Below are 16,532 nucleotides of genomic sequence, written 5' to 3'. Positions count from 1 at the left end.
TTATTTCTCCAGATTCTGTCTATTAGTGATTTTAAAAAAGGCAAGATTTGAAAAGATTTTAAGAAAGACTTCACATCTCAGACAAGACCACATAATTTATATAACATATGTTCTCCATGTATTTTGCAAACTGGGGAGAAGTGGTGATTGATTGATTTTGTGCATCACAACTTATTTTATCTTCAAAGGCTTAGGGGTTAGAATTTGCACACTTCTGGAAGTCTTTTTTGCAGGAGCAAAACAGACCTACAAAACTTGGATGTTTAAATAAGAATAGCAAATTGTAAAAAAAAAATTGAAGTAATTATATAATCTGTTTCCTGTTTAAACCAAGTTTTGTAGGTTCAGTTCCCATAACAAAGTGTTTGTGTGTGTGTGTGTGTGTGTGTGTGTGTGTGTGTGTGTGTGTGTGTGTGTGTGTGTGTGTGTGTGTGTGTGTGTGTGTGTGTGTAAAACTACAAAAAAAAAACCCTGTCCTTCCATCTTCTTCCTCTACATTTACATACAAGAAGAATACAGTCAAGAGACCCTGAAGTTCTTTGGACAAAGTAAGAGTAATTTTGACCAAATACGGGAAAAGTGGCATTAAGTAACTTATTTGTATGTTGTTGTCCTTTCTGTTGTTCCCGTTTGTTGGGGGTCATCACAGCGGATACAGCCATATCCACATTGGTATTTGGCGCAAGTTTTATGCCAGATGCCCTTCCTGATGCAACTCCAGTTCCACCTGGAGAAACACACACAGTTCCTGGAGTTCCAAAGAGGTCTCCTGTCCAAGTACTAACCAGGACCCACACTGCTTAGCTTCTGGGCTCTGACGGGATCAGGCTCACACAGAGCAGACTGGCTGCAAGGAACTTATTTGTATTTCTAATCCAATTCCATTTTTTCTGCAAATCTGTTTGGTTAGTCGTGTGAGATTTCAGACCGTATAATATCAGGCGTAGGGTGGCAAAATATTCGACTGTTTTACATTTGGAGGTATTACTCCGCGCCCTGATGGTGCGCGCTGCTACGTAGATGTCAATAATAGCGGTGTCAGCTCAGAGCGAGAGAAAGTCGTGTTGTGGCGACTATGCAGAAATGGGTGATATTGATGTGGATTCTGATACAGAATTACTATTTCACATTTGATGGATTACTCCACACCTGACCACTGTTGGAGCAACACTGCCTCGACGGTAAACCTTGCCGACCGTATTACCTACAGAAAAATAAACCGTGCAAATGATGGAATTGGATTAGAATGGGAACAACCACCTTGTGTCTGATTTGCGGACGTTCATGCTAGATTATGGTCACAAATATCCATTTTAAAACTCACTTTGCGACCGTATAACCAGCATGAACGTCCGCAAATCATCAGGCACAACGGGGTTATTCCCTAAGTGTTTGCCCAAAATTGTTTACCTTTCTGAGGGGGTCCCATGGGGATTCAGTCAGAAAGCCTGACTTACCATGGCCTGACAATCCCCTAAGGATTGTTTGCACTAAATTTCAGAAATATTATACCAACAGAGTTTCAGAAAATCATTGAACTGAAAAAATCATTGAATTGCAAAAAACAACTGAGCTCAATCCATCTGACCAAACAAAACACAAAAGAACCCCCCCCCCCCCCCCCCCCAAAAAAAAGAAAAAAATCCAGAGGTTTGGCATTTCCATAAATGAGAGCAAGAGTGGGCATACAAGGTGCGCGTTTTTTGACTGATTCACCAAAATGAACTGGTCTGAAAAGAAGGAAATTGGTTCATACAGATAGTTTTTGTGATGCTCCATTGTGCAGTAATTCATGTGGGAAGGATAAGGTGCTTGGGATCGAGAGATCATATTATAGATTCCCACACAAAGATTACAACAGTTCTTCGAGCAAACTAGAAAGTGTCCCTTGTGGATCTCCGACGAAATCACACACTCAAAGTGTCGCGATATTTCAAAATGCAAACAAACATCCCTCCAGGGGGACCACTGTGGACAGCCGTTATTACCAAGACTAAAGATATGTTCACATTTTTGTGGTAAAGCCAAATGTGAGAATTCCTCAAAGATCTGCAGATATCCAAGTCTGTGAGAGATGGGCATCCGAACACAGTTGTTGCATTTGATATGAGGGACTCGTGTCAAAGTTGTGGAGAATTTCAACCAGTCATCTTTCATGATGTCATCTATGTGTGGCCATTTGAGATGAGGTCGCAATAGAGCAGGGGTGGCCAAGTTCGGTCCTCGAGAGCCACATACTTGACACTCTTAGTTGTCTCCCTGCTCCAACACACCTGAATCCAATGAAAGACTCATTAAAAGTCTGCTAACGAGTCTTTTATTGGATTCAGGTTTGTTGGAGCAGGGAGACAAATAAGAGTGTCAGGAATGTGGCTTTCGAGAACCGAACTTGGCCACCCCTGCAATAGAGCTTTGGCTAAAATCTAACTAAAATACTTTATCCAGCACCTGTGCCACACAGGTCCATTTTATCAATCGCTGTAATTTTAGCAGGACACCCATCTCACACAAACTGCGATTTTCGCAGATAAGTGAGGAATTCTTGTGACTGTAAAACATATTTTTGAGCATAAACACAGTGTTTCAAGTGCTGTAATTTACTTGAAGTTCTTCAGAATTTTGCCGACCTTTGTTGAGTCTTAACTGCAAAGGTAGCTAGTGCGCTCAAAACAGACAAGAAACAAATGACGCGCTGATGATCTTTCCACAACTGCAAAACAAACTCAAAAAGTCACCTTTGAAAATACTGATTGCTTTGGGCAGTGTCAATCTTCAGATGGACGTAGCTGTCAATGGTGTTTTTTAAAAAAAAAAAAACAATCTGGAGTGAGAACAGCTAATGTGGCGTAGGTCATGGTTAGCTTTGTAGCCTTTGAAACAAAGCATGTGATTTTAGTCTAGTGACACCAAACATTTGTAAATATTTGTGTTGCATAATGCCGCGCGCTGTTTTTATGTTGTGACGTCAACACAGCTTGCAGATATTTGAGTGTAAACCTACTGGTCAGAACCACGAGGGGTGGAGTAAAGTCTTATTGATGTAGGAACATCATTTTGTATGTCTTGAAAGTTTGGGCAAACTGGATGTTTTTCTGACTTGCCAGTTTTTATTGCCACATAAATTTTCACCAGTTATTTTAAGGCAAAGGCTATACGCCCAACCGTTGGGCAGATAAATATAATGTCTTATCTTATTCGCCCAACCGTGATCATGTATTTGACATGTTTTGTGCATCTAAGCTACATTTTTTACACCACTTTTTAAGGCTCTATTGCGACATATGTTTGACACATTTAACGGCGCCGTTTTTAATTGCTGCGAAAACACCGCAATGGATGAAAACAGACAAACTTCATAAGTATTTTGAACGGAAGCCTGTTGACAACTACGAAACAGTTTTTGAACAAAATGCTGCTTGTTGGCTGTAAGATGGTGTTAGTTTGACACTGTTCATTGGGTGTGATGAGCCAAACAGAACCGCTTTAGATCACAGCTCCTCTGCGGGCTGTGAACCCTCCTGCATCCGGCAAGAAAATATCTGCCTTTTAAGTGTCCATGAGCAAGACAGTGTGCTCCAAAACTGCTTAAGTATTGGGGGGAAAAGCTGGTGAGCAAAAATAAATGGTTCATTTATCAATTACTCCTTATCTCTGCTCTATGAGACTTTAAATGCCTTTGGGTTTTAGACTTTGACAAATCCAGAAGGTCATTTGTAGATGTGACCTTGGATTCTGAGAAACCTGAAAGCATTTTTTAAACAGTTCTAAGGCATTTCATAAGCTCACATAAAGAATATTATGTTATAATGGGATTTGGTGTTAAGCATTTTGTCCCCCTTTTCCACAAGTGTGGCATGTGTATTATTCACAAATATGAATTATTTGCGCCATTTGTCAGTTTTTTATGCAATTATTTAGATTTTCATCTTTTGTCTGTGTGAGGAGGATCCTCATGATCCCGGAAGAAAGCGTTGTACCAAGTTGTAACCTTGTGAAGTGCAATGGCGTCATCCATGTAGCCCACCCACATGTCAGCGATGCTGAGAAATTAAAGTTTGATGTCTTTAAACTACAAATTTGTACTTGTTTGATTCAAACACTGGAACAAAGTACTCCTTTTTGTCAGAACAGATTTTCTACACAGGTGTTGGATAAACATCAGTCTAACTCTGTACATGCAGTTGACAGATTCATCAAGAATGATTAGTTGCAACTCTAAACAAATCCAAATCTTTCAACAAAAGACATTTTTGGTTATATCGATGTATTTCTTCATATACAGGAGATAAGTCAATGGGATAGGAGTTGGATGCCCAATATGTAAACCTCTGTTTGATTCCCGGTCACACTATCTGTCTGTTTTTGGACAAGACCCTTCTACATTGTTCTAGTCCACCCAGCTGTAAATGGGTATCAGCCTTGGCTGGGGTAGCTACACTGTGTTTTTCCCAAGTATAAACCCCAGTACCAATGGGCCTCAGAGCCTAAAGGACTACTTCTTCGACTTCTTATCTTGCTTGATTTATTGACTATATGGTCTTCTCGTCTACTTATTTTTTCTTGGGTGGGGATCTCAAGACATCATCCTAAAATCTACTACTTGTTCATGGTTGAATTTTAAGATCTAGTTGGAAAACCACAGTGTCTTTTTGGCACAAGCTAAATGGTTACTGCTAGGTATGGACACTGGATCTCATATTTGATACGTATTAAAATCTTGGCCAGAAGCCAGAAACCTCTTGGGCATATTCTGTAATTCACATAAACCTAAGTAGAACTTATTTTATTTATCTTTTTCCAGCTCAGTGAGCCTTCCAGAGGTCGAGACAGCTGCTGATACTTAGATGTGGATGCCCACAGACCCCATGGGCCTAAACCCCCTGCTCTCCTGCATTCAGACTGGAGGAAACCATCAATGGCCATATTTAGCATTCTTCTAAAAGTAGCTGAGCCACTCAAATATCCCTTCCTGACAAGTGTTTTTTGAAAGATGACACTCTTTCCCATTTGACAATTACTTCCCACAAATACATGTGTCAGTCCTGGAAGGAAAACTGCAAGTGGTGTGACGTAAAGGCGGAGGTGGTGGGGGCGCACAGTGCAAAGGCATGTGTTTGTGAGGGATGCTGTCACACCGGAGCTGACAGGTTGGCGAGATGTGAAGGGGGAGATTTACCAGGATTAAGAGGGCACGTCTGACCTTTGTGATCCACATGTCCAGTACATGAACCAAAACAGCTAATTTAGAGTTGAAAGAGAAACAGCCATGCCCCCCCCCCCCCCGACATGCCGATTGAAAGAAATATACGCTTGGCTTTGGAGGCGCGCCATGTTGTTGTGCATGCTGATGTGCACATATGGTTTGGTTTACCCCAATAAAACCAATAGGACCTCTTAGATGACTTTACTTTTCCTGTGGCTGATTTATCTGTTCCAGTTGGAGGTTGGTCTCCCCCCACGTTCTTTGTCTTTCTGTCATTGTAGCTCACATCTTCCTGCTCCTTTTTCCTCTGCATGTGGTTTTTATCCAGTTTTTGCGGCAGTGCAGCCAAGATTTATGGAAAGTTGGACGACCTGTCGCTTCCAGCTGCTGTCGTGAATATACCGTCCAGATGAGTGTTTGTGGGAAGACGAGTGTTTGAACAGCGACGTTAGGCAGTGCAGAGTTGGGATAAAGTATACAGTGAAAGGGGGGATGGGACTTGTACAGGTTTTCTTTTGAAGCTTCAATTTTCTTGTTCTCGGAGGTACTTGCACGTAACTGATCAAGCTAGCACACCACTTTCCACTTGCTTAAGTTTGTGTTTCCTGTTTATAAATGCTGTCACTTAAAAAAAAAAGAAAAGTAATGTTGTTGGATGCCCCAAACTGATGTTCTCTTCAATACCACAACTTGGTCTCAAAGATAGGGTCAGAAAATTTTAATCGCGGATCAGGCGTCCTTTTTCCATGTCAAAGATTATCTGGTCCAATCAGACCATATTTGGACTGATCAGAATTATGTTTAAATTAAACAGGAGTTGAACCCCAGTCTGTCTGTAGTCTGTTCTGGACGCAACATGTTGACAGAGCTGATGGCCATTACCCCATTCATGCCTTGTCCACACTGAAATGGAACTTGCCCTATACGATCTTTTTCTTTTTCGCTTTGAGAAAGCATTCCGTAAACATGGCAGTTTCAAAAAATATCTGTGTACACATGAAACCATTGAAAACAACTGTAAACTCGCATTGCCAACCACAAGTTATCAGAACTCAGAAATATTGAGGCAATCAATTGCCATAAGATTTTTGAGTCCATAAACTTTAAAGCCAAATGTTCCTAGAACTTAAAACTTTTGACTGTATGTTACTTGTACCTCATTATTACAGTTAAATTAAAGAATGAATGAATGAATTTATTCGGCACACAGACCTAAAATAACAAAGAAAACTCACAAAGAAAACAATCCAACAATGCACCCATGTGCCCCAAAGGGTGTAGGCAGAAGCAAAAGCTTATAAATGCCCACCCCTTTAACCAAAAAAATAAAAATGTACACCAATGTATATAAAAATATACATACGAGGTCTTTTAGAAAAGTATCTGACCTTTTTATTTTTTTCAAAAACCATATGGATTTGAATCACGTGTGATTGCATCAGCCAAGCTTGAACCTTCGTGCGCATGCGTGAGTTTTTTCACGCCTGTCGGTTGCGTCATTTGCCTGTGAGCAGGCTTTGTGTGAGCAGTGGTCCACCCCTCTCGTCGGATTTTTATTGCGAATAAAATGTCTGAACGATTTGGAGCTTTGCTGCATCAAATGTTTCCAGAAACTGTGAGAGACCTCCAGGTGGACACCATTCGGAAAATTCAGATGGCTTTCAGGGACGATTTTATGGGGATTACACAGATTAAGGAGTGCTCCAGCCAGTTTAAAGACCGCCCACAGCTGCTGAGAGTGCGGCGCACTCCGAGCGCCGATCGACAGGCTGAATCAACCAGATCATTTCCAACGTGAAGGCTTTGTTGATCCGGGACGTCGTCTGACTTACACAAAAATGGCAGGAGACGTGGACATCAGTACTTTTTCAGGACATGTTCTGGCATGTCCAGGCTCATCCACAATTTCTCGGATAGTCACACGACTGAAAAACCACCGACAGCCGTCTGAAAGCCATCTCAAAGCCGTCCTGTGAGACCAACACGGAGGTGGTTTTGTGCCGCGCCATGAGCGGTTCCGTGGCGCATCCCTCCGCTTCTCTTTCCATGAAAAAAACTCCTGTAACAGTGGAATGTGCCGAAAACGTACTCTCTCAGCAGCTGTGGGTGGTCTTTAAACCAGCTGGAGCACTCCTTAATCTGTGTAATCCCCATAAAATCGTCCCTGAAAGCCATCTGAATTTTCCGAATGGTGTCCACCTGGATGTCTCTCACAGTTTCTGGAAAAATTTGATGCAGCAAAGCTCCAAGTCGTTCAGACATTTATTCGCAATAAAAATCCGACGAGAGGGGTGGACCACTGCTCACACAAAGCCTGCTCACAGGTGAATGACGCAACCGACAGTTGTAAAAAAAACTCACGCATGCACACGAAGGTTCAAGCTTGGCTGATGCAATCACACGTGATTCAAATCCATATGGTTTTTGAACAAAATAAAAAGGTCGGACACTTTTCTAACAGACCTCATATAGCCACATTAAAAAAAAAAAAATGACTCATTGGATGAACTCAATTCTGTTATGGGCAGGATTTCCATCTAATAAATATATGTAGCCACAACTCTAAAAAGCACATCCATGCAAGATAATTTAATTTAATTTAGTACATCCATGCAAGATAATTTAATTTAATTTAGTTGGGATTACATATATTTATTAGATGGAAATCTAATCCAGTGAATCAGTTTTTTGAGTGCATGATAACAAATACGAAGTATAAATTAATCACTGGACTAAAATTTCAAAACACAAACATGCAAACAGCAGTGCACCAAAAACAAAACAAAATAAAGTGTTCATTAAGTAGAAGTAAGTCTTCAGCTGCTCCCTTGTTTTTCACTCGGGGTCGCCACAGCACATCTGAGGTGCATCTGCATGCTTTATGCCGGATGCTCTTCCTTACATAACTCCACCTTACATGGAGGAATGTGGCAGAGGTGGGGTTTGAACCGGGAACGTATTGCACCAAAACCAAGCGCACTAACCACTTAGCCACCACCCCTTCTAAAGGGTTCGTTAAGTCAACACAAATATTTTCATGTATAATTACTTAATTCTTTTAAGTTGTGCTAATGTTATGCTTTGAAGTTTTGTTTACTTAATATACAATTAGTTCAATTCAATCAACATTTCTGAGTTTAATTTACTCAAAAATGAAGATCATGTTACACAAACTTGAAATATTTAAGTAAGTAGAACGTTTTCTTAAAACTTTGAATTTACACTACTTAATCTTTTGGATTAATTTGAACATTCAGGTTTACGGTCATGTATTTACCAGGCCTGTATGTGGCACTGTAACCCTTCCAGAAAAAAGAAGACATGCAGCATGAGCATAATGCCACGTTCACACCAGGCGCGACGCGAATGAAGACACGCGAGTGAAGCGATTTTGAGCGATTGGCACGTTTGTGGCGCAATATTGCGTCACGTCACGTTGCCCTCCTCCCCAAGTTGAAAAATCTGAACTTTTTCATCTTGTCGCGCCGCGATGACCAATCAGGGACTGAATATGTAGTGACGTGGAGGTGTCTGGAGTGTGACTGAGTGGGATGTGAACATGTCCTGTCTCTGGTAGCCAGCCTGTGAGCAGGACTTATGTCCCTTTTGTCCTTTATTTCACAATTATGACAGAGTTTTTGGAGCGAGCAGCAGCCCCACAGCAAGCAGCAGAGGGTTTTTTTTTCTTCCTTTTTACGTGCGCGCGCGAGCGAATTGTCCGTGAAGATTATTTTATTAATTAACTACACAGATGTATAATAAAACAAATGGTGACTGGTCTCTAAACACAATTATGACAAAGTTTTTGGAGCAAGCAGCAGCCCGACAACAGGGGGAGCGGAGGTTTTTTTTTTTTTTTTTTCTTTTCTTATGTGAGCGCGCGATCGAATTGTCCCTGAAGATTATTTTATTAATTAACTACACAGATGTATAATAAAGCAAATGGTGACTGGTTTCTAAACACAGTTATGACAGAGTTTTTGGAGCGAGCAGCAGCCCTGCAGCAGTGGGAGCGGAGGTTTTTTGTTTTTTCTTTAATTGTTTACATGTGCGCGCATGAACGGTACAGGAGGTCCTCAAACTGGGTCCCGCAGAGGCGGAAGGACCGCTGAAAGCGGCCGTCATCCAGACGCAGCTCCTGCAGCAAATAATGATACTCCCCGAATTGGGAACGTCTCATGATGTTTGTCAGCTTTCCACAACAACTCGCTCCGTGTGATCAAGGTCCATCATGTTAACTTGACTGACAACCGAAGCCGGCGAGCGAATGGAAGCTCGTCCTATTTGATGATGCACTGAGGCGAATTTTGGCAGTGAAAGCAGAGCGACACACCGGGTGATGGTGGTGCGTCCGTTGCCACGCGACCAACGCAAATTTGTGGTGTCTGGTCGCTCTCGGTGTGAACGCGGCATAAAGCTTGATGTTGAACATGAACGTTAAAGCAAGAGCAAAAGCTGTGAGCCGATAAAGTCAAACTTCTGCAAGTCGTACTGGATTATAAGTCGACCATTTAGTGTTCATTGTCATGAAGAGGAGCAGAAGTTGTCGTTGTAGGATCACCAGAAAAGCTCAGTCGCTTCTGTTGTTGTTACTGTTACATGACGTCTTGTCACCAGGGTAAAGGCTGAGATTAGTGAGTTGGGGCTATGACATCATCGTTTCACAAAAGTTGCTGATTGGTTGTACACACGAAAACGCATAGGCGCCATTTTGAGATTTATCCACTCTGGGATTACTTTTCAAAAAGTACTCGTAGTGTTTTCATGCTCTGAAAATGGCAATTTCAAACAAAATTTATTTATTTATTTAGTTTAAAAAAAAAAAATTAGCTTCCTGCATAGTTGATCACTTTTGACATTTGAGTCTTTCCTGCACAACCATTTCATACTGCAAAGTGTTGTTTTATCAACTAGTGTTGAAGAATGCTGGAAATCGGAGGGGAAGCGCGAATTATACAGTGACAATCGGGTGTCCTTACCTATTGTGGGGACTTCCTAATGTAAGTTGGCCAATTTTAGGTCAGGCAAATGTTAGCTTTAGCTCACTAATGTTTGTTTATTTTAGCTTGCTAACGTTTGTTTGTTTTAGCTCACTCACGTTTGTTAGTTTTAGCTTGCTAACTTTAGTTCAAATTAAGACAGATGGTAGAAGCTATGTAATGTTAGCATTCATTAAGTATTTGACATAAAACAGAAGTCTACATCCATTCTTCATGTTTCAGTCATTATCAGGATACTCTTCAAATTGGCAGCATTATTTTATGTTGTGATAAATATTGATCAGTATGGAAAAATAATGGCAATATGTTTGCAGCATACACATGCAGTGGTTTGATTCTAAAGCTTATCCCTTTAACGAAAGGGAAATGAGTGAAAGTCGGTGCAGTAGTTTTTTGGGGGGTAATCCTGCTTAAATAACCATTAAGTCAAGCAGTTGACAGACAGAATTTTTGGTTTTAACTCTTTGTGGTTCTGTTGCTGAGGTGAGAGCAGAACATGAATTTTAAGTGGAGTGCTTCTTTTCAGCTGTGGAAGTGAAAAATGCAGATGAATAAACAAGATAAAAATTCCTCCCATCAGTGTGGACACGATGTACGTGATCCACGCTGCACTGAAAACAACCTCCTGTTGCACTCACAAGTCAAGTGAGCAACAGATGTTGGGACGCTGTCACACCGTTGTGTCAGAATGGATTTTTCTTTTTCTTTTTTTTTTTTTGACACAGTCGCACCCTGGTGTCAGTTATTGGCGGTTTTCTTAATTGCCGTGTAAACGCACCTGATTCAACTTTGTACTCTTTTTGCCCTGAGGGCTGTTGACTCTGTCGTTTGTTATTATCTCTCTCACGTCACAGATCAGTTCTGGAGACGCTCAGTTCAGATTGATTTTGGAGATTCTCATGCGCTTGGATGAAAAGGAAGGAGTGGGATTGGGAGACGGGCTGGATCACCTTTCTCTGTCTCGTCACATTGGGATACTGTGTCTGTGACCCAGTTCTGCAGACGTCCATTCAAACTATCCTGACAGTCGTCTCATTTTGTGTTGCTAAAATGGTCCAAATATTAGTTTTTCAGGCTAAAAAAACTGTTGTGTTTGCATGTCTGTTTGCCTGCAGTGTCTTTGGCCCTATTCATGGTAATTTCCAGTATTTGCAAATTATGCAACTGTTGCTTGTTTTCCCTGATTTCGGGAACATCAGTTGCAAGTTGGTGCAGGATAGCCGCTTTTGCTTTTGTTTTTTTCTGCTGCCACACCTTTGCTTCCGTTCAAACCTGAAACACCATCCCACCTTGTCACTTGCACAAACTTGTAAGGTCTTTATCACAGGTGAATGTCGCCCATTCCCAAGAAGGATGTGGTTTCAGACACTTGGCACTCTGCTGTTAAAGGGCACTGTGAGTCATCTACAAGTCGCCGATTGTCAGAGGCCTCGTCCCTGTCGTAATCAAAGGTTCCCAGATTGAGTGAAAATAAGTCGGCCACAAATGCTCCTTTTTTCAGGCTGAATAAACACTCAGATACGCAGGCAGCACCCGGGAATGCTTCAACTCTTACTCTGTTATTCTCCTCCATGTAGGAAAGAGATACGCCTTAAAGTTACCACATGAAAAAGCACGATGTTTAATACACAGCAATTAAACTTATCCTACTTGTGACCTTTAAAAAAAAAAAGTAACTGACGTGACCACAGTTTGATTAAATTCAGGCCTTATGAAGTTATGATCAAATTAGGGTTTGAGTTTGTACCTCACGCTCAATTTCACATGTATTATGTACATGCATGCATGCAGCACGTGTTTCAGCACAATATGACGGCAAACTAAAATACAAATCCAAAGGAAAAGAAAATAGTCAACCAGAGCATCAACAAAACAAAAATGGCGGAAAGCTGTTTTGCATCAAGCCACCATATAGCCTTTAGGTACAGGTCTATATGTTGGATTTTTTTTTAAACATGGTGCTATCGGTTCATGCAGCAAGAAGCAAAATTTAATTGCTGATTTATTTATTAATATTGCAAACATTGCATTAGTGAGCAGAAGCTAACAACCTAATTAATGTTATTGTATAATGCACTAAACTTGAGTAACCTGCTTCTTGTCATAACTGAACAGATAAGTGAGGTAAACGTGCAATGTAATTAAACGTTTGAAAACCTGACCCATTATTTACTTATCTATAATGGAAACTGTGTTAGAGAGCAGAAGCTAATAAGCTTATTAATGTTATTATACAAGGTACAAAAACTCAAATAAGCTGCTTCTTGTCGCAACTGAACAGGGATCATAGTTGCGGTAAACGCATAATGTAATTGAAATGTTTAAAGACTCATTTATAATTAGGGCTGAAACAATTACTCGAGTAACTCAAATAACTCGATTACAAAAAATGTTTGAGACAAGTTCTTTGCCTTGAGGCTTCGTTTAATGCTGTAGTACATACACCAGGCCTGTATGTGGTGCTGTAATGCTCCTACAAAAAACGAAGAAGAAGACCATAGAGCATGCACATAACTAATGTAAGAGCTAATCAATGTAGCAGCAGACGCAACAAGTTTGCAAAGCCATGCGCTGAGTAAAATAAAGCCTGTTAAGAGAAAGGGTCCACGCTAGTCATCTGAAACAGACTTATTGCACATTTAAAGTGAAGCAGTGTGCTTGTATATTTTTTTAAAACATGGTTTGGTCCACTGGCTGCTCTCCATCTCCGCAGATAAAGTGAAAGGACGTGCACTTTAAGTGAATCATGTTTAACTATTCAAAAAAAAAAAAAAAAACTCCACTCACCCCGGGCGAGTCACAGCTCCGTTCCCGGACACACTGACAGTTTCTGAAAGTTCGTCTCAGCAAAACTCCACTCTTTCTTCTGTGTTTTGCTCAGACTCGCATTGAATGTTTCACTTTTTTAATTTCCTCTTTTTTGTTCAACACAGAACACTTCACACACTGTAATTTAAATAAAATAATAATAATATAATAAATAATAATAAAAACTGACTGCGAGACTTGCATGTTCAACCGCCAGCTGAAATGCATCTGCTGAATTGCAGAGAAAGAGGGATTTAAAAAAAAAAAATAACGCAGGGACCCAGTCCACCAACCTTTAAAAAAAAAAAAAACCTCAAATGGTTAAATTTTACAAGTTGGGGAAAAAACAAAACCGCGGGGGTGGGGGGGTGGGGGCGTTCTGTTTCTGCATCTTCATTATTTATTGAGGAGTTGTGTGAAATACCTGCAGGCAGCATTAAACTGAAAAAGTATTTCTGCCAAATTGGCCATCTTTTGTTTGCTGCTGACTCCCAGTGGTTTCTGTTGCCTTCTTCTGGTTGTTCGTGGCACTTTGTGGGCGTCTTGTGGCCTCTCGACCTCCGTTGATGTCTTTATCCTCCCACAAGCAGGCCAGATGTTGGAATGCAATGCGACTGATACAAAAAGAAAACAGTCTTGTGCAGGGAGGAAGTCCACAGAGGTGTAGTTTCTAAGTTCCCTAAATTTTAACAATTGCAATTGAAAAGAAAGCTAACAAACAGCTTTTCTAGGCCACATAGTGTCCATACATGTCATTTTATAAAATTCTTAGTTGTATCCCTCTGGCTAACTCTGGGTCTTGTGTAGTTTGAGTTTCAAATGCAAAGTTCCCACCTGCTGCTGTCTGCCTTTTCTTAGTGTCAAATACAGTTGTATGCTTGCATTAACAGATGTTATAATGACAGCAAACCAAATTCTTTACTTAATTGAGGCTTTGTAGGTGTTCACTCGTCCAACACACAGGAAATATTAAAAGTAAAGCAGTTAGAAGCTGAATGGCACTGCACCCATCACTCTTGTTTATGTCTTATCCCGCTATCTGCCTCATTTCCTTCCCCGTTAGTGGTCACTGTTTGTCTACCTCTCATTTCCTGACTGCAAAGACTCCAAAACATTTTGATTGTCGAGGTAATTGCATCCAGATTCTGTGTAATGGAATAAATCTTTCAAGCCGGCCGTCACATAACTGGCACAACTTTTAGTTCTTTAATGGTTAAATGAGGCTGTCAAGAGGTGGAGGGTGGGTGGGGGATTGCGAATAGCCATGTGGGATATTGGCTGTATTATTGCTATTATCCTGTGTGTGTGTGTGTGTGTGTGTGTGTGTGTGTGTGTGTGTGTGTGTGTGTGTGTGTGTGTGTGTGTGTGTGTAAAACCACTCTGTACGTTACCTTCCATTGTTGTCTGTTGAAACGGTTCTTTCAGCGGCCCTCCAGTGTTTTCATTGTCCATTGGTTGCTGCTGTTTACCGATGGGTTCTTTGGACACCCAGGTGTGACCCGCTCCACATTCCTGCCTTTGCAAACTCTGTAATTAGTTTCAAGTCAAGCATTTCAGAGCACAGCGGCTTTTCTGCAGCTCCTTTTGTCTGTGTTACACCTTCTACTTCTTTTCCCAAAGCTACAACGGTGCTTTTTTTTTTTTTTTTGTAAATCCTCATGTTTTTAAAAGGGAATCTGAGGACTTAAGAAAAGATAAGAACATCATTTGAAAAGTGTATAGTATGTTTCACTGTATGGGCTTCTGCAGGGCTGGCATCAAGCACTGGTGCCACACGTTGGTAGGTCAGGTCTGGGAGCATGCACTGGGGCCACGCGTAGGCAGGTCAGGTCAGGTCTGGGAGCATGCACTGGGGCCACGCGTTGGTAGGTAAACAGTGTTAAACAGTTGGTAGGTACCTCCACCCAACTTTGTAGGTGGAGGTAATGAATTCAAGTCCAGAATTGTATTTAATACCGTGATATTAATTATGGGGCTCGTCACCCACCCCTACATTTAACTCTGAAGGTATAAAAAATTATTCTGGAAAGATTTTTAGTTTCACTTCTTGTTCAGGCAGCTCACACCAGAAGCTTTCAAATTGTCACAGCGATCCATGGTGGCTCCAAATGACTCATCTGAGCAGGGCTGACCCTCTGCCTTATCACCAGACAGGGTCTTAGAGGGGATTGGAAAACAGGAAGAACCTCGTGCACAGAAGGAAAACTGCTGGCACACTATGCCTGGTGTGTGTGCACGTACATGCACACATCTGTGCATGCATGCATAGCTGCTCTACGACAACCAACGTGCAATGAGAGTCTTTTCATTAGGACAAATAAATGTTTCTTCGCTTCATCAGACATTTAATTGACATTTTTGTTTCTCAACATTTTGGATTCAAGCCTCTCATTTTGGCAGCCAGTAAGCAAAGTACAACATACTCTGTGAAGAGAAGGAGAGGAAATACTATATGTCTCTTGCTGCCTTACAGAGGCAGCAGCAGAGAATATTCACTGGAAATTATACTTTCTCAATGTCTAAATAGGCTTTAGTGCACAACTTAAAAATCCTGCCTACCAAAGGTAACTACCAATAAACTGGACCCCTACTTCTCCGTTGTCTAACAGGTCCTGGTGTGACCCACTGTTCAGGTTGCATGAATACAGGCTTGTGTTTGGCGGGTGGCCAGTGGTACTTGGTTTACAAAAGTGCCAAGTACTGGTGTCAAGGAGCAAAGCTGAGGAATCTGAACTTGTGTGGATTAGTTATAGCTGGACCAACATTCACACCGCTCTGTTGGGGAGAAAAACTCAAGGCTGCACAGTTGTTTGGATTACAAGCCTGCCCATCTTTTTCAAAATGTCATGCTTTTAAATCTTAGTGCTCCTACCTGGTGATTTTCTCTAAAATTTGGTCTGCAAGTCTTTAATTTTATGTATGTGTGTGGAAATGCACTTTTAGATGGTGAGTCATGTTCTTAATGTAAGGTTCACTTCTTAACAAAATAGATGTGGCATCTAGGTCAGATCTGGGAGCATGTGCTGGTGCTCCATCCACCACATCATGGAAACATCTTGGGTCCTGGATGGCAACCAACCAGATAGACAGTTGGTCCATCCCCACCTTACAAATGGAACCATCTACCATCTGCTGCAGGCAGGTGAAACATGGGTGTCCCTTGACCTTCTCCAGCTGTTGGCATCCTCAACACTGAGACAGATGTGTACTGAATTGTGCACTGGGAAACGAGCCACATGGCCAAAATGTCATAGCTGACATTCCCTCACAATGCAAGTGATTCTCCTCATTTTGGTCTCCCCATGTAACTCCATAGAATCTATCCAGTGGTACCCAAGGAGCGATGAAGAGACCTAGTTCCAAGGACATCGAGTTGTCACTTTAGGTCACTTGTTGATGTCCAAGTCTCACAACAGTCCACTTGGACAAGAAGCAGCAAGACCCTAAAAAAATGGACTTGGTTCTCCTGCAAACATATAGGGCTTCAAAGTACACCATCTGCACACCACCTTGTAGTAGAA

At 41.3% G+C, this 16,532-nt stretch overlaps 1 protein-coding gene across 1 annotated transcript in view; it reads left to right on the top strand.

The window, feature by feature from the left end:
• The window catches only part of oafa (OAF homolog a (Drosophila)), a 48,779-nt gene that overhangs the window by 13,877 nt on the left and 18,370 nt on the right, over window positions 1-16,532 (top strand). The gene's annotated exons all lie outside the window — the stretch shown is intronic.

Source organism: Thalassophryne amazonica, chromosome 4, assembly GCF_902500255.1.
Source record: "Thalassophryne amazonica chromosome 4, fThaAma1.1, whole genome shotgun sequence".
In the NCBI taxonomy this organism is placed as follows: Eukaryota; Metazoa; Chordata; class Actinopteri; order Batrachoidiformes; family Batrachoididae; genus Thalassophryne; species Thalassophryne amazonica.
Note: the sequence above shows the minus strand (reverse complement) of the source record. Positions and strands in the feature narration are given on the sequence as shown.